At 37.3% G+C, this 22213-nt stretch overlaps 1 long non-coding RNA gene across 1 annotated transcript; it reads left to right on the forward strand.

Annotated features, from left to right (window-relative positions):
- Window positions 1-5290: 5290 nt before the first annotated feature.
- Window positions 5291-7057, forward strand: LOC145980963 (uncharacterized). Its single transcript, XR_014440900.1, has 3 exons — window positions 5291-5339; window positions 6188-6381; window positions 6844-7057. It is a non-coding gene; the product is annotated as an uncharacterized LOC145980963 (long non-coding RNA).
- The last annotated feature ends 15156 nt before the right edge of the window (window positions 7058-22213 follow it).

Below are 22213 nucleotides of genomic sequence, written 5' to 3' on the forward strand. Positions count from 1 at the left end.
AGTAACGTAGAGGGGGAAAAAACAAATCAAAATCGGTTATGTTCAGTTCGCTCATTAACGTTAAATATTGAAAATTTTGACAAAAATATTCAATTTTTCAATGTCTCCCTTGTATGATTAATTGAATAACTTTTCTATCGCAGATTGTTTATTTGGCTTTATAATAAATAAAAATGCAAATGAAATAAGCAGCACTAAATATGGTTATCAATCTTAAATTGTGTCCACACTATAGGAGAATCAATATTTTGGATACCAAAAAAATTGTATCTTTAAGACCGTTACTTGATAGTAAAATGTTTTACAGATTATTAAACTTACTTCAATGTTTTTATTGTTTACGTAAACGAACAGTTGTGCAGCTCTTCGGCCGTTTCATTACTTAAAATTGGCCCACAATTCACCGAGAGAAAATGGCTGCACCATTCAACCATTGACAGTGTGTCTTAATTTACTTGTTTTCATTTGCAGGTATTAATTTCAAGTCGGATTTCCTTCTAAATGTTGGCTTTGCAGAACGGAACAATAGGGTTGTTCTAACAAAGCCGTCTCTGGTTATTGGGACTCATACTTCTCCAGCAGACTCTGTTCACTTTTCACACATCTTCCTGTGTGTGGCATGGAAAGTTTATGTACGAAAATTTGTGAAGAAAACACTTTCTGTTGTCATGTGATCCATCATAGTTGACCAATCGATTAATTCTGTGTAGATGGAAAATTTGCACGGTTTTACCATTTGAAAGTTGGTTCATGGATTGTAACACCCTTATGAATGGTAACTCTCTCACCTGCACATGTTCATCCATTGCCACTGCCAATATGTTTTCAGGGTTGAGGGTGTGCGAAGATTCCTCTGAATAACAAGACAGGTGTGGTTCGCTATATATAAAAGAAGAGCCATTCCGTAAAGAATGGTGCAAAACATGTGTTCAAAACAATCCAGACATAACGGAACATGGCTCAACATGTGTTAGAAATAATTCAGTGAACATTAATGAAAATAGTCACGGACATACTCGATCATCCCACTGTATACGTGCCTTTGCATGAGTTAAAAGAGTTCAAATATCTTTATCAAGAAATAAAGATTATTTTTCCTTGTATTGGTTGTGATTCAGTCTGCCTCGACTCTTGTATACAGAAGAAAGTTACATTTGAAATACTACTCAGACAGAAATACAAGTGTTCAGTTCTAATAATAATGATATTCCAAAATATTCCAAAAACTACAAAAAGGAAAAAATTGCTCCACTGATAGCAGTAGTGATTTAATTTGCTTATCCTACATTTCCCACCCAAACAAAAAAAGGGGGTAGTTACAGAGCCAGCAGAAATGAGATACTGTACTTCACATTGTTTGTTTGAGACCCTCCCCACCATAGTCTTTCGCTATGTTACAACTTTTGTTGAAGAGGAGGGTGTGAGTTAAGGATGAGGGAATCTAAAAGTAACAACTATTATTGTTATATCTTTGTACTTTCTTCATCATAAGATTCTACCTGGTACTTCACCTTATATAAATAATGTAAAGGAGCATATTTTGTGATCGTTTACACGCGTGTGGCAAAAGGACTGTTAAATTTATGCGGGTGTCATACGTACTGTGAATCTGCAGTCTCCTTGCATGTTGTACTTTGTTGTAATTGTTCTATGCGAATAGCAATTTTCCCCCAAATGTGCAAATATAAAATTTAGGAAGCAAACAATATTCTTCAGAGAAGTAGGGGAAAGTGGGGGAATTGTGCGCACCTAAGCAATTTTCATTATATTTGGAAAGGTTTTGCTTGAGAAAATATGAAATTTAGCTTAATACTTTTTCATTCTTTCTCCTTTTGAATGAAATAATTATAATTGAAAGAAAACAGTGTGTACGTGAGTAATGCATCATGTAATGCAAACCTGCATTTGCGCACAATTCCCCAACCTATGGGGTAATGATACGCAAGGGTAGGGCAATGGTGCGCATTAATAAATAGTTCAGCAAATAAAAATGTATGTAGTTATATATCAGATTAACAACATATAAATTGAATGTGTTAAAAGTGGTTGCCTTACAATTGTAGAAGGCAATTGAATTGCTGTTTCAATATTTAAAATTGAAAGAAAATTAATGGGGAAGACGATGTTATTTTCGATTACAAAAATCACACACGTAATTGTTGGCTGTATCGACACCAGTACACTCTGCATGGCTCCATTCACAGCAAGAAACACATCGATACCATAATTCACCGTCTTTCCCAAAATCACCACAAATTCCGCAACGTTCATTAGTGTCTTGTACAATCAAAGCACTGCCTTGTCCGCTTTCTAAGTCTACGTCATCCAATTCATCGTCATCAAAAACAATTTCTTGATCCTCGGTGTCTGACTCGGACGACTCTGAAAGTTGCCTTTTCCTTATCAGCTTCTTCTTGATGCTTTTCATTCCACACCGACGTTTATGGTGTCGCGTTATTTTGTCCAACTTCTTCTTACTTCCTTCTTGTTTCTTCTTTTGGGCCTCTTCTAACTTGCGTTTAATGGGCGTACTGGTCAAAATTTCTGAATGTTGTTTTGCTCGCCGAGAATTCTTTACAGTTTTGGTATTATTCCCTTTTCCTTGACGAAATCCCATTGGGACAAAGGAAAGGAAAGAGTTTGTCCCTGCAGCAGATGTTGAAGGCACATTATTATCAGGATTTGGATGGATGATTTCTTCCACTAAGTCTTCATCTGCACTGTTCGGAATTCCACATGATTTGTTCGAACTTTTAGGAGAGGAAGAATCTTTGTTTTCTTCCACTAAGTCTCTATCTGCACTGTTCGGAATGCCACATGATTTGTTCAAACCTTTAGGAGAGGAAGAATCTTCAGCGATAACAAGTGTAACGTCCTGAACAGGAGCAAAATCATGATCCTGAAACTTGTCGGGATTAAAGGGAAATATTCCTGTAGAGCGGAAACCTGAAACAGCTTTCTCCATTGTTGCAACTTTTATGAAAGCATGATTTAGGAGTTCAGCCAAATCATATTCTGTCACCCTCTCATGGCCAGTTGTAGTTAAATAAAGATCATATTCCCTGTACAAAGCATTTTTCAATGGACTGAAAAATGTTACGTCGAGCGGCTGCAACTGGTGTGATGTGTGCGGTGGCAGAGATACCATATGAATGTGGTTATTCCTGCAGAATTCATAACTCTCGATTGAAATATGGCTTGCATGGTTATCTAAAATAAGCAGCACTGGGTCACTTGCTGCGGGTTTTGCAGATTTCTGGAAGTGAACTAGCCACTCGGTGAACAATTCTGCGTTTGTCCAACCATTTTTCGAACACTTGTAAGAACACCCGATAGGACCATTTCTTTGTAATTGAGGTGTCATACGTTTCCGCGGATAAATCAGCATTGGAGGAATATAAGATCCAGCAGCGTTGACAGCAAAAACACCAGTTAATGTGCGCCCTTTTTCTGCTGAAGTAGCAGCACCAATCCTCTTCATACCTTTCGCAGCGTAAATCTTCGGGCACTTCTTTGGGACGACCGTTATTCCTGTCTCATCCATGTTGTAGATTTGCCTTGGCTCAAATTTATATTCATTCATAACTTTCTGAAGATTTGAGAAAAATAGCTTCGTTTCTTCTTCATTGAATGCAGTAATTCTATTTAAGCTTGTTCCTTCGGGTTGTCGTAGAGTTACATCGGGATTTCGTTTTAAAAATCCGTACAGCCAGTCTTTACCTGCTAGAGCCTGTTCCATATTGAAAGAATGTACAATTTCGTGATCTTCTGCATATCTAAATGCTATGCGTCTTAATTCTTTCGGAGTTAACCCGTAGAATAACTTTGCCAGTGTCAGAACATAGTCCTTCAATTCACTTTCCACTTCAACAGAAAACGTTGATTTTCTTCCAAGCCGGGTTGGAGTAGGCAGATCACGATTTTCTACAAGCTTTTTCCGTAAAGTAGACTCAGGTATGTTGAACCATCTGCCAACTTCCCTTATTTTTCTTCCTTCATTTTTGATAGCGTCCAGAGCGTTTTTCAGATTACCCTGAGAGTAGGAGTTCTTCTCAGTTTTTCTGTTGTAATTTCGTGGCATCTGTGAACAAAATAAAAACCTGGGTATTACTACTTGTTTCACCTTTAATGTCGTTTGGGGAAATTGTGCGCATTCAATTACATATACGGGGAAATCGTGCGCACCCTTTCTCCGAAGCGCACCATTGTCCCACACCAACCTTACAAAAAATTTACTTTCTAGAAAAAAATATAAAAAAGTTAATCTCGTAACAAGTAGACACGTGTATAGACATGATCATGCACTATCGAAACAAGCATAGTTCAAAACACTAGAGTAAAAATTTAAGACATACCTCCTTATTTTCGTCAACAGCAAAATAACAACAATGGACACAAAAACAAACATCCACTCGCTACACACAACACAATACAACTGGCGCGAAAAGCCCAATGTAGTAGTATTTCCTGAGACGCCCGCTAGGTTATAGCATGAATCGAAAGCTCATTCTCTGGCTCGTACCTTCGGAAACGTGGTGCGCACGATTCCCCGCCGCGCACGATTCCCCCACTTTCCCCTATCAGTAATTCTTATTTCTAAAAAAAGACGGGTAGTAATGGGGATGCCATCCACCAGCCATCATAATTTTCTTTAACATCCCCACACCTAGTTCTAAATATCTCTCGCACATATCCATTTTTGTCTCAAAGGCCGAGCAAATATCCTCTACCTACGAATTTCCATTTCAATTTCTGCTCTTTAGATTAATCGCAACGATAAGAATGAATGATTCAGAAATGAAGAAAAATGTGAAAGAATAGTGACAAAGAAATATCTAAAACCTCGCAGGGACTCGAATGTAGAACCTTCGGGGCCGAGGCTATGAGCTTGCCCACCTCTCTTTAAAGTGAATGCTGTTTTCTGACATTTCGCTCTTGCGTAAACAAAGATACTCTGATAAACAACGTTAGAAACACCTATCAATGAACGAACAGAGTCGAAACTCAATTTTTTTTAAAATATAAATTCAAAATTATTTCCGCCATAACTGAAATTTTGTGAAAAAAATTGTCTGAATTGTTTTTGCACCGATCACCAGTTCCTACTAATGAAATCTTTGCTTGAAGGTCAGTGGCTGCGTCACATAGAGAATGCACGGGTGATATTGACCTACAGCTATAGCCCGGAACATAAGAAAAGAGAAAGAAGAAATCAGCAACAATTACAACTTGGTCAAGTACAAGGTCGATGTGTTAGTATAAAAGCTTCGACAAACTGTACAGTAAGCATATCCACTGTTGAAACCGAGCAGTAGAAACTAACCAACATGAAATTCTTGGTAAGTAAAACTGTTTGATCTCTCAAATTTTTCAACTCTTTTCGGTCTTGTAAACGTTGTCGACGATGTTTGAGAATTAGAAACTGGATTGGAAATCAGATTCCCGGCATAGTGTACTATTCTTTTCTCACAGCCACGGTAAAACTAGAAGTAGCAGTACGTGCCGCGAATAGCCAATAGGGTGGCTTGTTCTTTCCGGGTTTGAGGTTTACCTAGTACTTTTTCGTTTACTATGAATCAAACCACGATTAGTATCTGTGAACAAAACAGTCTTTAAAATACACCTTTTTTCAATACGAAAGTTTTAAATCTTAATAATTTTCCATGCTGTTCTTATTTATGTACTTTATTACGTATGTGCTTTTTCTCGTGTATGGTTTATCAATACAATAGCAACTGATTATTGAATGCAGATATTGCATAAAGTCAAACAAATAATATAGTATTATGTTTTAGATCTAAAACATAATACTCACAATTTAAAAGTACTAGAGCAAAAAACAATCAAACAAAAAAACTGTGATCGTTTCGAAGTAGAAATGCTAACACAAATTAGATAATTTTGCATTCCGGACAGCTGGAGAAATAAGTATTATTGTTGAAAATTAACTTGTAATGTATTCCGCAGGCTGAAATAAGGATTACATTACCGAATTGTACTTTCATTGAAATATGTAAAAGAAATAGTATTGTCTGCTTCTTGTTGCCGTTTTAAAATTAAAAACAACAATATGTTAGATTTTCACGTTTGACATGGAACTACAATCCATACCATTTACGTTTTGAAGTAAATATTACACTGATCTATTTTTCACATTAATATAATAATTGTTATCTTTATTCCACAGGCTCTTATCGTCCTCTTCGCCGTCTTGGCTGTTGCTTTCGCCCAGGAGGCCAACAGGGAGAAGAGAGGAGTCTACGGACTTGGCTACGGCATCCCAGCTTACGGCTATGGCGGCTACGGTCTTGGCGGCTACGGTCTTGGCGGCTACGGACTTGGCTACGGACATGGATTGGGATATGCTTACTACGGTTAAAGGTAAGAAAAAGTTAAAGTAAAATTCCATTTGAGCACTTATTTTCCTTACTTTCGAAGTAATCTGATAAAATATTATTTAAATAACTTGAAATTCATTTTTGCGTAGGAGAACCTAAGTAGTTAATGTACAGGGTGGCGCAAACGTAGGTTGACAGTCTTTGCCCAACTGTGAACCTACTTTTGTACCACCCTGTATAACAAAGCATTATGTTAAGAAATTTGTATACCGTGAAATTGAACTTTATTTTAAGAAATTGTAAACACAATCATATATTATATATACTTTTCGTTGAGAAAAGTTCACGGTATACACAACAATCTCCTCTCTACTCTGATATCAATACATGGGTTTGCATTTTTTAACTCAATATTTTGACGAAGAATCGTCAAAACAGAAACAATTGTTGTTATCAATTAACGTACTTATGTCAGTACTAAATATGGATTTTTAATTCTTTGCAGTAATCGTTGTGTGAAATCTAGTTATGCTCTACGGATCTTGTCTCTTGGGTCAAGAAACATGTTCTACTCTTCTGTGTGTTCCCTTCAACATACATAAATTATAAAAAAAATCTACTTTCTCATATTTGGAAATTGGAAGCAACTCTACAAAGGATTTTCTGCTACTTTGTTGTTTGTGATACAAATGACATGTGAATAAAATGTTTTATATTTACTTGAATTGTTTCACTCCTGGACTTTTTACCCTTAAAACTTAAAAGTGTACACGAAATATTACATATATTACTTCGTTGTTCTACCACTTTTGGCTAATTACAGCGATCAGGATGAATGGTGATGATATAAAATTGAAGACAATCATATATACACTTGGACAGCACACAGCACAAGTTCCATAGAACATGTGGTATTCAGATGTCTTTCCACGGGAGGGCAAACAAACTTTTTCTTCAGGGAGACAAAGAACAATTTTTACAGAGGGGACCAAATAATAATTTTCCAGTGAGGTGAATTGTTTTATTTTGAATTATTTGGAAACTGAATAACATTTATTTTATTTTCCACGTAGAAAACGACAATGAACAGTGATAATTTTCACCTCTCGTTTTCTGGAGGAGAAAAGTTCCCTCCTTGCCATCCTTGATACGCACATGTCACAAAGGATTGTAATGTCACTGAGGCTAGGTTCCAGAGCCTCGTTGGTATGCAAAATGCAGTCCAGGGTGTACTACGTGGACATTTGGGTGCCTTCTGTATGGGTCACCCATTGCACCTTAATAATACGAGATTGTAAGATTGTATGCACAAATACAACCACATACAGAAATGCATAGAAGCAAATGTCTTGATGGACTTTTAAATATCATCAAAGTGTTCATGCCACATCGGAGGATTCAGTCATTTCCATTTCATAGAACATTAATAACAATATTGATTCTCATCGTTGCACATTACCCAGTAATATTCAACCTATCAACAGACGGTGGTATGTCTAGGAATTTCCCACGGCTTGGAATATGACCGTTTGTTTTAAGTCCATTGCCCGGATAGTCTAATAGGGTAATCAGGATTTGACCTACTGTTTAAAGTGAAATTCAAACAATTATGCAACCTGACTCCGCCGAGAATCCGACCCGAAACCCCTTGATGACTAGGCAACAGCGTTCGTCTCTACTCTGTAGAGGAGGTCCGGTCATTTGGCAGAAAGAGAGACTATCTTTTATTTTCTGCATATATTTAATTCTACAGTCCTTTCCAAGTTATACATCTTAAGGTAAATCGAACCAAGGATGGATTATACCCAGAACAGCCGACCCTCGACACGCCACTTTTATCAAACATTGAAATTAAATGGCAGATACATGTATAGAAATTCTAACATGCTTTCACTCGTGTCGTGGTTAACCTAGTTGAACAATTATAGAAACAATAAAAGTGAAATGGAACTTATGTACTGCTAAATCGAAGAAAAGGCAAAATGCCTTAACTCCACCATTGAAATTTCTTGATTTGATATTTTTTATTTCTATTGCTTACAAAGAGTAGATCTAACACTACCATTCAACTCTATTCCACCATTCAACTCTATTCCACCATGTACAACACGCTTTGCGTTTTGGTCTAGCTGTTTCATTTCCTGGGGCACATTGAATACGGTATGTGCGAACGAGTAATTTTCATTAGCTTTCTGGGTACTAACATAAGTCCAATTTCAATGCAAGTTTCCGTAGACTCTTTGTATGTACATCAACATGTTATACATGGCCAATTATTTTGGAAGTTACGACGAAATCTCTCGATAACATGCGCATGTGCTCGTTTATAAATATGCATTCATAAATAAAAACCCTTTGCTCCTGGGAAAAGATATGTAGCACCTTCCCGGAACAAAACTACACTGGAGAGTTTCCATAGTTGTGACTGATCAAGATTGATGTAGCACTCGGTGTGGAAGGTATTAGCAGATTGCTCGACTAAAATGCCCTTGGTGGCGCAGTGGTAGCGTGCGGCGTCGCACATAGTTGTTCGAATCCAACTTTAAACTGTAGGCCAATTCCATAGTAGGCCATACTGTTTATAATCAACAACAACAAGAATGAAATGCACTTGGAAGGATATGCGTTAGTGTTTCTCAACCGCTGGGCCGTGCTGTTAATTATAACGGGCCGCGAGAGGCTCTTCTGAAGTTTGAGTATTGCAGCCCGAGCTGGCAACCACCTGGAAAGAAGACCTTTCGATCGAGGTTCATCAGTGTTGGTGAGAAATCAAAGCTGCTGAGAGGCGACTGTAACCCGTGCAGCCTCCGAATTACAACAGTAGGGCCGTTAACGAGTTACGGCCGGAAGGGTGAAGCAGCTTGCAGCCCGAGCTGGCAACCACCTGGAAAGATGGTATTTCCTTCGTGATTCCACTGCGGTAGCAATGGTGATGGTGAGCGATCTGTCTGTCTAAATTTGGAGGTTGACGGACGGACACCACGGACAATTTATTATGAGCAGCAATTTTCATTAACGAATATATTGAAGTGGAAATATTCTGATTAATTGCAATTCTTCAGTGTCCGAAATGGACCATGCCAAGCTAAATCAACATTTTCCATATTAATTTAATGATCATGGCCAGAGGAAACTAAAAATTCTATTGTATCCAGTTGATGTTAACTATTTAAAACCCAAATTTATATTTGTCAACAAACCTAGAAATAATCGAACTAATATTCTCTGTAATTGCGCCATCATTTATTTATTAATATTAAATTTTAAGGGTGCATATTAATTAAAGTATAAAGTTAAACATATATAAAATTATTTACGATTAAAATTGTTGGGATCGGGGCATCGATATTTTTTAAAAAACGAATTTACTAGGCCGCGGGATTAGGAAGAACCACTGCAGATGTGCATGATAAATTGATCACTCTGTATAATCACGCACAGAGCTCTAGTACTCTACACAGGGTGGCTACAAACAAGCAGAAATGAAATTCCCTGACTTTTCCAGGTTTTCCAGGACAAAATTTACATTTTCCCCTGACAATTACAAACTAAACTAAATCGATGTTTTTGCAAATGGAAATAATAAACTCATACAGATCCACGTATGGTTTTGTTAAGTGCCAATATTATTTTCTATGAAATTGACTCAATTTCTCTATTCTCTATGCTTTGAATTCAAACTGCAAAATAGTGAATTTGGAAAATTATTACAATTCACAAGCTAGGGAAGGATTACGGAATTTTGTCATTCGCAGTAAGTTTAAAATAAAATACTTGATAATTTTTAAAGTTACGACTAAATGAGATAAGAGTGAAGAGTGATTGATTAAGAAATACAATTTGTAATTTATCAGTCTCCTTATACATTCTCGGTATTATATGTTGATATTTCCACTGAGGTTTGGAACCCTCTGCTTGCAAGAACCATGAGTGCAGACTCATTTTTTAATGCATAAAGCTACTTCTCTCTTTTCTGTAAAGCAAACAACTTAACTCTTGCATATAAGTGAAACAACTGAATCAAACAAAATAAAGTGTCATATTTCCTTACATTATCAATGAGATTTCTGCTTCAGTACAGTATATCCAAGTGAAGTACTGTGAAAATGACAACATGCAGTTATAGCATTAATGCTGACGAAAAGGGCATGTAGGTATTATAAATTTAACGCAAGGAATTTATAGAATTACATTGTATATGTACCTGATTTAGCTAACCACACATTAAAACAGTAAACACTCTAATAATAAAAGCTTCTGAAAGTTCATATACGAGGGGCATCCTGAAAAAAGCTCCAATGGTGCCTATACGAAGCACTAGTGGTCAGAGATAGACACACACACACATGAAGGCAGGAAGAAGTGGCATGAAGCTGTAATCTGGTACAGTTGCAATGCAGCCGTTTTAGGACAGTTCTAGGTTAAAGATTGCAGCTCTCATACAGTCTCCCACCGACTGCGATGTAGCCTACATTGCACGCTCAGAATTTGGCACAGAGCCACCAGCAATCATGTGAGGTGTGCAGACCGGACGTCGTGAGTGTTAGTATGGTTAAACGATGGTGCAGACAATAATTTCACGGAAGGCCAATCGAATGTGCACAACCCCATACAGCTGAGTACACACGGGCCCTTTGCATCACTTCAGGTGAGAGATCTTGGACCACTCCCTGTACAGCCCTGGCCTTGAATGTACCGACTTTCATCTCTTTGTTTAACTGAAGAGGTTTCTGGCAGGGCAAGGATTTGACAGCTACACTGCGGTAGAGATAGTTCCAGTCTTTGCTGTCAGTGGGCATACAAAATGTAGTGCCATGCTACGACAAATGCCAGAACAACGGTGGTGATTATGTCGAAAATTAGGTAAGGACTCACTGTTACTAATGCAATAAATTACAACTGATATTCATGCTTTATTTATGCCTAATCGGAAGGGACCTTCATATTTGTTATTTTTTTCAAATTGGTGTATTTTCTTATTTTTTTATTTTTTACTATACGGTGTTATTTTCCCCAAAATTCACATTTTCATTTTAGAGCATTTTCTGGCAAATATCTTGTGTTTTATACCTTCATGGTGGTTTTAAACTACTGTTTCAAATTGTAAGTCACATGGCTTACGCCTCTTCGTGAGAGTTTGATATCTTGCAAGTTATTTTGGGAAAGTTATTTTCCATACCCCTTTCTTAATTTTAAGGTAAAGATTTTAGATAATGGAATTTTCCCCATATATACTGAAGGGTGCATAATGACCATAAGTGGCGACGCACCCAAAAAATTAAAATCAATCAATCTCACGTGACAGATACCGATATATTATGGCACCAAAAATTGGAATTATCTTTTTTTGACTTGTTAGTGTTACGTTTCCCAAAATTCGCGTTTTTGCTTTAGAACAATTATCTGCCAAATATACCGAAACTTAATACTCCATTGCGCTTTTAAACTATTATTTTAAATTGTAGGTCACATGGTCTACGAATTTTCGTGACAGTTTGATGTGTTGGAACAGATTTTTGAGGAAGTAAAAGTAAAGTGCTCCCCTGCACTTTTTCATGAAGGTGTATAGTAGGGGTGTGGAGTTAAGGCCCCACACTTTCTTGATCACAGCTGAAACTGCGGGTGATGTGATCAGCACCACGCTCCTGGCTATCTTTATCCCTCAAAGTTTCCTCAAGGTACCACCTTCATATGATGCTGGGTGGGTGCCGGAGCAGTTTGAATAGGTGGAAAACATCTCGGTTCTCCCCCGCAGGGGATAGACCCCGGGTCTCTCGCATAGTAGTCAGACGACCTAACGACTAAGCTCCATTATTACTCGCTCGACAAATGCCGATGGTGTGCACTTAGCTTCGCAATTCAAAACATATCTCGTGCGACAAATACGAATATGTGGCTCCCGTGTGACGGTAGATTCGCACTCGACCTCCTGTTAGAACCTTGCCACTTTGCTCTGTGATGCAAATGGTTTTGATAGAATTTGAAAAAATCGTGGGAAATACATGATTTAATGTGGCTGTCGGAATTATATCATGTACGTATAACTCTAAAGTTTACTCTTGAGTAAAATGTTGGAAAACTTTCATGTCCTATGTACACAAACATGGCCTAGAAAAGACAAGAATGTTGGATTTCATGGAATTTTTCGTTGTTTTAGGAAATTTATTTTTAAAAAATCGCTAAAAACGTCAACAATTCGCATTTTATGCCAAATTCTCATCATTTCGATATTTCGAAAGGGCGAAAAATGTGTTCAGACATCACTGCACATTCCTAAACATAACTTCGCAGCAATTACCATTTTTCACGGTTTTGGCGTTTGCGAAAAATCAATGTCCCTACTAATCGGAAGTTACTTTCTGGCCACCCCTCGTATAAATCAGTAGATGGAAAGTGAAAATTTAGCAGGGCTGGCAGAGAAAAGTCAATTCTTGAAGAAAGTGATTTGCTTTTATGATTGAATGATTCGAGTAAATATGATATTAAAATATTTACTTATTTATTATTTGCATTTTATTTCATAATATTGGACATTAACCTTACTCAGTGAGAGATTAATGACCATCTCTCGCGAGTTTAAACAGACAGGACAGAGAGTGGCGTTAATTTAGTTGCAATACTGGTGTTGCAGTAAATTTGAGGTTGGGAGCCAATTTTTATAACGTTCACCAATGCAGTTTTATGTTTAATTTTTTCCTGATAGTATTCAATATATATCCCATTTGGTTGGATTCTTTTTGATATCTAAGAATAGTGCAATGTCATTGTAAACGTATGTTAACATGTGCGAAACCAGTAATACGTCAGGATGATGAAAGAAAACCTTCGTAAGCACTGCTACATTAAATAAGGTGAAGTGAGCCAGAAGAGTAACAAAATTCCAGCAGCATATTTGCAGTGTAAAGCTCTTCTTGTTTATGCATGCGATTTTTGTTGGATGTTGCAGTCCATGCAATTTCTTTTGCATGTTGTAGTGAGATACTTTGTCGGGTGGTGATATTCGACAAAAATCGTATGCATCAATGGAACCTATTTTTTTCCATGTTCCTTCAGTTTCTACAACAAAATGCCTTACTACGACGTCCGACAACTATCGGATGGCGCCACCCGCTCCCATCCCCTCCATCTGTTAACAATTCTGTCCCTTTACTACTCCCATACTGACAAGAAAAAATGATAATTCAATGCATTTTCCAGGTAATATTTAGAGGCTTAACCTTTACTCCCCCGATGATACCACATGGTATCATCAGAGTAAGGTCGTACTGGCCCGATGATACCATATAGTATCATGGTGCTCATTATGAAATGAATGTGCTTTTTGGACCTTCATACTCTTATGTTTGGGTGGAAACTCTGACACAGGTCTGGATCAAGCTTTTTAAAGTGGTTTAGTTTGAAAAAATATTCATATTGATGACCAACCTCCACCAATCTCCGCAACATATCCATGCCACATTTCCGAACAGAGTTTCACGTTTTGGCTCATTATTCAACTTGTATGGCACCCAGAAACATGAAACATGTTTCAATCTCTTTGGAAACGTCCATTCTTTGAAGAAAATACTAAGGTTTGCGCCTTCTCCCCAAAATAGCGGGAGAAGAGGGGGCAAACTCCAGATTTTTATGTTGTTTTTTTTCATTGAAATTCGGTGGTCGCGCCCCCAAACCCCCTTCCTCGGTTTGGCGTTCTGAATTGTACACGGTTGCATGCTATGATGTTTTAGCTGCAAACCAAAACTTGTTCGAAGTAGATTCCTCCCATAGTGCCCCAGTTATAACAATTTTCCTCAAAAAATGCAAATTACCTATTTCTCGTAAGAAAAAAATAATAATCACATTTTGACTTATTATTTAACTTATATGGCACCCAAGAACATGAAACATGTTTCATTCTCTTGAGAAATGTCCATTCTTTGAAAATAATACTAAAGTTCGCGCCTTCTACCTAAAATAGCGGGAGAAGAGGGGGCAAACTCCAGATTCTTATGTTTTTTTCCATTGAAATTCGGGGGATATGCCCCCCCCCCTCCAAAGCCCCCCTTCCTCGGTCCGGTGTTCTTAATTGTACACGGTTGCATGCGCTGATGTTTTAGCTCAAAAACAAAAGTTATCCGAAGTAGATTGCTCCCATAGTGCCCCAGTTATAACAATTTTCCTCCAAAGAGTGTTCGAATTTAAAATTCCCGCCGAGAAGCCCGAGGAAGAGAAATTTCTCTCTATCCTCCTGCCATCAATGGTTTCTGGCGCCGTGCTTGTGTTGCGCATAAAAGGGGCCTAAAAGTTGAGGCCGAAACTTACGAACGAGATTTCCTATTCCCGTGCAGAGTTCCATAATGACATCTTTAAATAAATAAATAAATGTAAAAAAAAATTTAAAAAAGTCTATGAAGACGAAATTCCCTGACATTTCCCTGACTTTTTTTGACACCTCAAATTCCCTGACTTTTCCCGGTTTTCCAGGTCTGTCGCCACCCTGTCTACAACAAATGTAATTAAATCCTTTAATAGAAACCAGCTGAATAATTTATTTGCTGCATAATAGTTTCACTCTTGCTTTTTCTTATCATTTATGTGCACGTGGCGTGAAAGTAGTACAAATGCCTTAGACAAGCCTTGAGATAATTGAAATAGAAAATGGTATTGAAACGGAAACAAAATGCTTGTCGTAAGATACATTTACAACTCATTAGTAAGCTATTTTTGTTATTACTGCCATACCGGAAATGTCTTATACAAAAATTAATCTTTGCCCAACTGGTTTCTTGTACAACCTGACACTATGTGCCGTTATTAGCGACTAATAAAAAGTTGTTAAGAAGGCCGATGGCTGCATCAGATAAGGATAATGAACGAATGGTAATGAATGACCTATACCTTTGCTGAAATGAACAATGGAGTAGGGGGTTGTCAGAGACGAGAGGAAACTCGGCTAAGTCGGTCTCTTTTGCGTAGTAAATCCATGTTTCGTTTTCAGTCTCGACTCGAAATCAAAGTTCACTTCACGCACAGAATAAGTCAATCGGTTTAACGAGGAATCGATCCGAACTACTGTGTGTCTCCACCGGGTATCGCACCCGAACGCCTTGATTACAAGGCGAGGACGTTACAACTAAGCCATAGAAGGCGATCTCATCTCGCAACATATGGTATAAATAAAATATAAAGTGTATTACTTCACAAACTTTTACGGCGCATAGAAGTAATTAAAAACATGTGTTGTCCCTCTCCTACCTTTCAAAAATAAGGACAGTAGGATGCACAGTATTGCTAGTCAAATTGACCATCAGTATTGTATCAATTTTTGGCTTGCATCCTACTTGTTTTTAAAGAATGGTTCAGGCCCGTACCCAAAGATCCGAGATGCTGTTGAATTGATAGAATTAGGATACATTTACATTCGCTTATCTACCATTTTCAGCTAATCGCTACGATGAGGATAAGTGAAGATAAGCTGAAACTGATGAAAGGATACTCACAAAGAACACCCACACCCAGGCCGGAATTCGAACCCGGGACCCCTGAAGTTGTAGCTTGATGTGCTAATCACTCCGACACGGTTATCGGCGAAATGCTAGGGTATTGGATGTGGCCACCAATGCTATTGGTAGTATTGACACTGGAGCTAAGCATACTATTGTAGAGTTGCAATATTATGGTCTAAAGTAACGGGAAAGAAACAAATCACCGATAAAACCCATCTCCCTACAAACAGCAACACAGACGTTACATGACGTACAGCTTAGTGCTTATTTATATTAAATTCTCAGAAGTATCCGAAAAGTAATGTGTTTCGCAAATTAATAATGTTTTCAAATTTCATTAAATGATACACATTAGCAATGGTTATAAAAATAAGGAACATATCTAAATTTGAGTTACCCCCCCCAAAAAAAAGGCGTTTTGGCATCACGTTTGTAAAAGTCTGGAGAAGGAATGAATCAGAACGTCTGGTAGCTTTGTATCAATTATTATAAAACAAAAATTATTCAATATTGTAGAGTGCTGACTCCTCTAGCCTGTCTCTCTCCACAACAAATCTTTCTTTATGCTAGGACGAATTCAACACTCTTGCAAAATCTGAAAACGAAAGTCAATGTTATTTTCGTAGTTCTTTATGCGTTCAGATTAAATCATTTCATAGTTCGAGGGGGAGGGCATGGCTCCCATGGCCCCTCCCCTGGGTACGGGCCTGGAATGCATAATTACGTGTGTAGAGGTTCTCGTCAGCAGCTTGATTCAATTCTTGAAGTTCTCATTGGGTTGAACAGAGAGATTATACATGGTGATGGACAATTTGGTTATTTCTGGGATGTAAGGAGTGATCGTCTCAGAAGTCACTCAAATGTCAATCTCCCTTCCACGTATGACGACCTGGCAACTTCATTGTTGCAGGCCAACGAGACCCTGGCGTCTGGACTTGCGTGATGACAATACGTGCTTGTAATGATGCTTTCATCACTTTCATCCTGTCACCTCTCATCTTCATCTTCGCGATTAGCCAAAAGCGGCAGAACAGCAAAGGAAAATGAAACAATGAGTGAGTCAACCAGCCAATCCACTTTACATCCGCTACTTACTGCACAAAGAATGAACAACTGAAAAAACCTATCCTAAAACTTTGACAACAAATTAAAGTAATATTCATACATTCTTATGCTGATTATGCAATGTATAGTTTAAAAAAAAGTAACTTATACACTGGTATTGTTCCCACACGTCATGCCTTAGATCATCAAAAAACACAAAAAATTCAAATATTCAAAATCTACATGAAAATAAACTGTTACAAAATCATTATATTTTGAGACAATTATTGCATTGGAGGAATTTAATACATACTTACCTAGAGGTTGTCCAAAACACGCTGGTTCAATTAGAGTAACTTTTCTCTTCTTGCAAAACAAGATTATCACTGTTACTGCACATGGAAATAAAATAATTGAAGAAACAGTATTATAATGAGTTTAGAAAGGGGTGGCAACCTAAAGTAAACTTGATAAAAGATAAAGACGGTGATTTTCTTGCTGACCCAAGCGATATTCTAAATAGATGGAAGAACTACTTTAATGACCTTTTAAATGTCCATGTAGGAGATAAATCAGAAGTGAATGAAGTACACACAGCAGAACCTTTAGTTCCAGAACCTAACTTGACAGAAGTTAAAGATGCTATTAAAAGGCTAAAGAATAACAAAGCACCTGGCATTGATTTAATACCAGCTGAGTTAATTAAATATGGTGGAAATTCATTAATATGTCAAATTCATAAATTAATTTGTTTAATATTGAATAAAGAAGAAATCCCTCAACAGTGGAAAGAATCCATAATTGTTCCTGTGTTTAAAAAAGGTGATAAAATGAACTGCAATAATTACCGTGGAATTTCTCTACTCTCAACAACATATAAAATATTATCTAACATTATTTTAACACGACTAACCCCATATGCTAATGAAATTATAGGTGAGTATCAATGTGGATTTAAACGCAACAGATCAACTACAGATCAAATTTTTCACATCAGACAGACACTTGAAAAAAAGTGGGAATATAATCAAAATGTCCATCAGCTATTCATTGATTTCAAAAAAGCATATGATTCTGTCAAAAGAGATAAATTATATAATATATTAGTAGAGTTTGGAATACCTAAGAAGCTTGTTAGTATGATAAAAATATGCACCAGTGAAACAGAAAGTAAAATTCGTGTAGGTATTAATATGTCTGACAAATTTACAATTCATGATGGGTTAAAACAAGGAGATGCATTATCTCCATTGCTCTTTAATTTTGCCTTAGAATATGATGTTAGGAAGGTAAAAGAAACTAACGAAGGACTAAAATTAAATGGTATGACTCAGTTGTTAGCATATGCAGATGATGTAGACTTACTGGGGGATGATGTTAATACAATTAAGAATAATGCTAAAATATTTTTCAAAACTGCTAAAGAGATAGGTTTGGAAGTTAACAAAGAGAAAACTAAATATATGCTTACAGGCCGAAACCAAGTGTTAGGTAATAATCAAAATCTAATTATTGATAAGAACTCGTTTGAACCAGTTTCCAAATTCAAATACTTAGGAGTAATATTAACAAATGAAAATTATATTAAAGAGGAAATAAAAAGTAGGCTTAATTCAGGAAATGCATGTTACTTCTCTCTTCATAAACTTTTGTCTTCTCGTTTAATATCTAAGAAACTAAAAGTTAAAATATACAAAACAGTAATTTTGCCTGTAGTATTATATGGGTGTGAAACTTGGTCCCTTACATTGAAAGAGGAACATAAATTGAGAGTATTTGAAAATAGGATCCTTAGGAAAATCTTTGGACCTAGAAGGGATGAGGAGATAGGTGACTGGAGAAGGTTACATAATTTAGAACTACATAATTTGTATTCATGTCCAGACATTATTATAATAATTAAATCAAGAAGACTTAGGTGGGCAGGCCATGTGGCACGAATGGGAGAGGAAAGGGGAGTTTACAGGATTCTTGTTGGGAAACCTGATGGTAAGAGACCAGTAGGAAGGCCAAGACGAAGATGGAGGGACAACGTCGAGATGGACCTAAAGGAAATTGGTAGGGATGGAAAAGAGTATATAGATCTTGCTCAAGATAGGGACAGATGGAAGGCCTGTGTTGCTGCAGCCATGAACCTTCGGGTTTAAGAAGGCTAGAGAGTTAGTTAGTTAGTTAGTTAGTATTATGCACAGATATAAAGGCATACTTACGGTCACAATGACTTCCATTTTGCTTTCAACTAAAATAACTTCTGTTCACACTTAACGAGATTTAACAGATAAACTCTTCGAGAAGTAATGGATTAACCTCTGGCACAAAATAGTTATTAATACAGAAAGTAACGATCACAAATATTTCACCTACAAAACGTTGTGGGTTCAAACGTATGAGTTATACAATGAACAAGATATCCACCATTATTGTGATAAAGTGTTATTTTTTGTAACGGAATATAAACTGCGTCACAGTATTGATACAGCGGAAATGGAAACACGATAATTCAGAAATTTCCGAAGCTTTTGCCATTTCATAGTTTATAGACTTCAAGAGATTTCGTGCTATCTCTGTGTATTCAGAGGTTGCACATAGGAAACTTGTCCTTCGTACAAGGAAACTACCTCTTGAAATTTTGGTTGTGTGGTTTTGTGTTTAATTATGATTGGCTGGGGAGAATCGATTGGCTGGGGAGCAAAGCCATCGAAGTCCACTTTCACTGGACACTGATATTATAATCTGATTTCGATACAACTAACCAAGAGCACATTGAAACGACATTTAGTACATTTGAATATGTTCATCAAACTTTTCCAAACTGACTAAACGGATCTTCACGATAGCATTCTAAACCTTTTAATTTATATGATGGATTTCATTTTAAAAAGAAGAAGATGGAACTTGACTTCATCATTGTTTACCTTAGTCTTTCAACTGAACCTTGATACGTAGACTCATTTAGCTCCTAATGCATCAAATCTAGTCACCTAACTAAAAAATTGTTTCCAAATTATAGCTCGATCAATAAACATCATATGAAAGACAATCATCAATTTTTAACTTTTGTACTGATTAATAAATTATAAAAATAAAATGTATAGAATTTTCAATTTATACTAAATATTATTGGTTTAAAATTTTAGAAGTATGTCTAACTCTTAACGAAATATTCTAAGTCTTTAGGTAAATATACATATATCAGCACTAAAGTGAAAGATCACAAGTGATACAGTGCAGTAATGTTTCGCAATAAGGTACCTCTGGGCAGCTGGCCTCATCTTAATCAGAACCGTCTCTTTCAAGCGATTTGTTGTTAACCAATGAGCTCAGAAACGCGGTCCATACGTTTTCATGGCAACGTATCATTTCTGCTTCCACTACATAAGAACTCGCTAATCCCAACTTTCTATACTCTGTCCCGGAAATCTGTAGAGCAATCGAACGAAAACAAATCCTCTGCGCAAGTAAGACTCGATTAATAAACGCGGTTAAAACGCAGCTACAGCTACAAGCCGTTCTCAGCTGCGCGCACTGAATTGTTTCGCCCACTCGCTTTCTCCCCTTCTCTACCGTTATGCGTGATCTTGCTCCACAGATTCCCGAGACACAAGAGTAAGGCCAGTTCCTCGTGAAATATGATTGCAGCTGTTGATGTGCGGGTGATACCTTAGGATGAATTTAAATGCATGATTCATCTGAACTTACCGTGAAGAAATTCAGCGTGTTTGGTAACCACTAACAGCTTCCCAATTCAGTTGGGTTCGGGTACGTTCCGATCAGCACTTACCTGAAAGAGAGAAAATAAAAAAAAATAGGTTAGATATGTAATGTAAATTACATTATACATTATAGTTGTATGCTGTTTAGTTGAAATATTACGTTTGTTCGTTTTCTAATTTGTCAAATAATTAAGATATCACAGGCAACTAGTATTAGATGGACAAATATACTAACCTGAATACGTCTACCTTCAACATAATTTAACAAACTGAGAGATTTATCAAAATAATAGAAAATATCAACTAGATAATTGTAATATGAGAATTTCTTGAACAATGACGGTGTGTGTATTAAAGTTTCTAAATTGTTGTTAAGTGCATTCACGAAGAATAAACCTTTTTTATTAAAGTAAAACCAGATGTTTTGTTTACCGCTACTGGTGATTACCAGAGTCCTTGTGAGGAGCGAAGGGAAATTCCTAACCAGACACAAAGATACGTAACAGCCACTTTAAATATATATTCATTCGCGAGTTGTCAAAGTACACAGGCAACTAAAAACTTTGTCAAAAGTATGTTTCAAGTCGCTTTATGCTCAGACTAATGAAAAAGGAATGAATGATTTAAATTTAAATCCGAACCTGTGTGTAATGTAGCAGTTCCACCGGGAAAGTATCCCGTAACTCCTTGATTACAAGGCGACCATTATCACGCCACCGGCGAATATTCTGTAGATTGTAGATACCATACAGGGTGTTGCTTCTATTAGCTTTAAACAACCACAGCGCCATGTTTGGTTTGGTTTGATTTGGTGTTTTAAGTCCACTTTATGCACAGTAAGACTAATCGGGACTGGACCTACAGTTTAAAGTGGGATCCAAACCACTATGTGCCTCCACCGGGTATCGAACCCGGGACCCCTTGATTACAAGGCAACGACGCTACCACTGCGCCATCGGGGAGGCCCCACAGCGCTATGTAGAGGACATTAAAAGCGAATAACTATTCCTAATAACGCATACATTGAGGTTTAATTTCGGCACTACAAATCCTCCAAAAACCTATCCCTCCCGCCCCCACGGCCACACACACACGCGCGCGCCATGGCCATGGGTGTTCTTTGTGAGTGTCCCTTAATCACTCATCCTCACCGTCGCGATCAGTCAAAGGGGGCAGAAAAGCTACTATAAATAACAAATATCCAATCAAATCAAGACGACTCTAATTCTCAAGTCCTGTTGAATAGTGTAAAATAAAATTACTGAAACCGTTCCCGTCAGAATGTCCTTCAAATAGCAACGCGTAAATTATTAAGTCCACTTTATGTACACAAAGGTTAGTCGGGACTGGACCTACAGTTTAAAGTGGGACCCTCACCGCGTATCGAGCGCGGGGCCTCTTAATTACAAGGCAAGGACGCCGTCGCAGAAGCGGGTACATATTTAACCTTGAGTAAATAGTTATCACAAGAAACGAAATAAAGGAAATCACCCATATTCCATTAAATGAAGAATCAATAACACAATACTTAGAGGAAGTGTGCCGAAAAGCATTGTTTTTCAAAAAGTTTGCATCTGAGTTCGTGTGCAACAGGCCACCAAACTAATGAAAGCTTTCCGCGAAGGCCAGCCAG

The sequence above is a fragment of the Lepisma saccharinum genome, chromosome 28, assembly GCF_977018435.1.
Source record: "Lepisma saccharinum chromosome 28, izLepSacc3.1, whole genome shotgun sequence".
Classification (NCBI taxonomy): Eukaryota; Metazoa; Arthropoda; class Insecta; order Zygentoma; family Lepismatidae; genus Lepisma; species Lepisma saccharinum.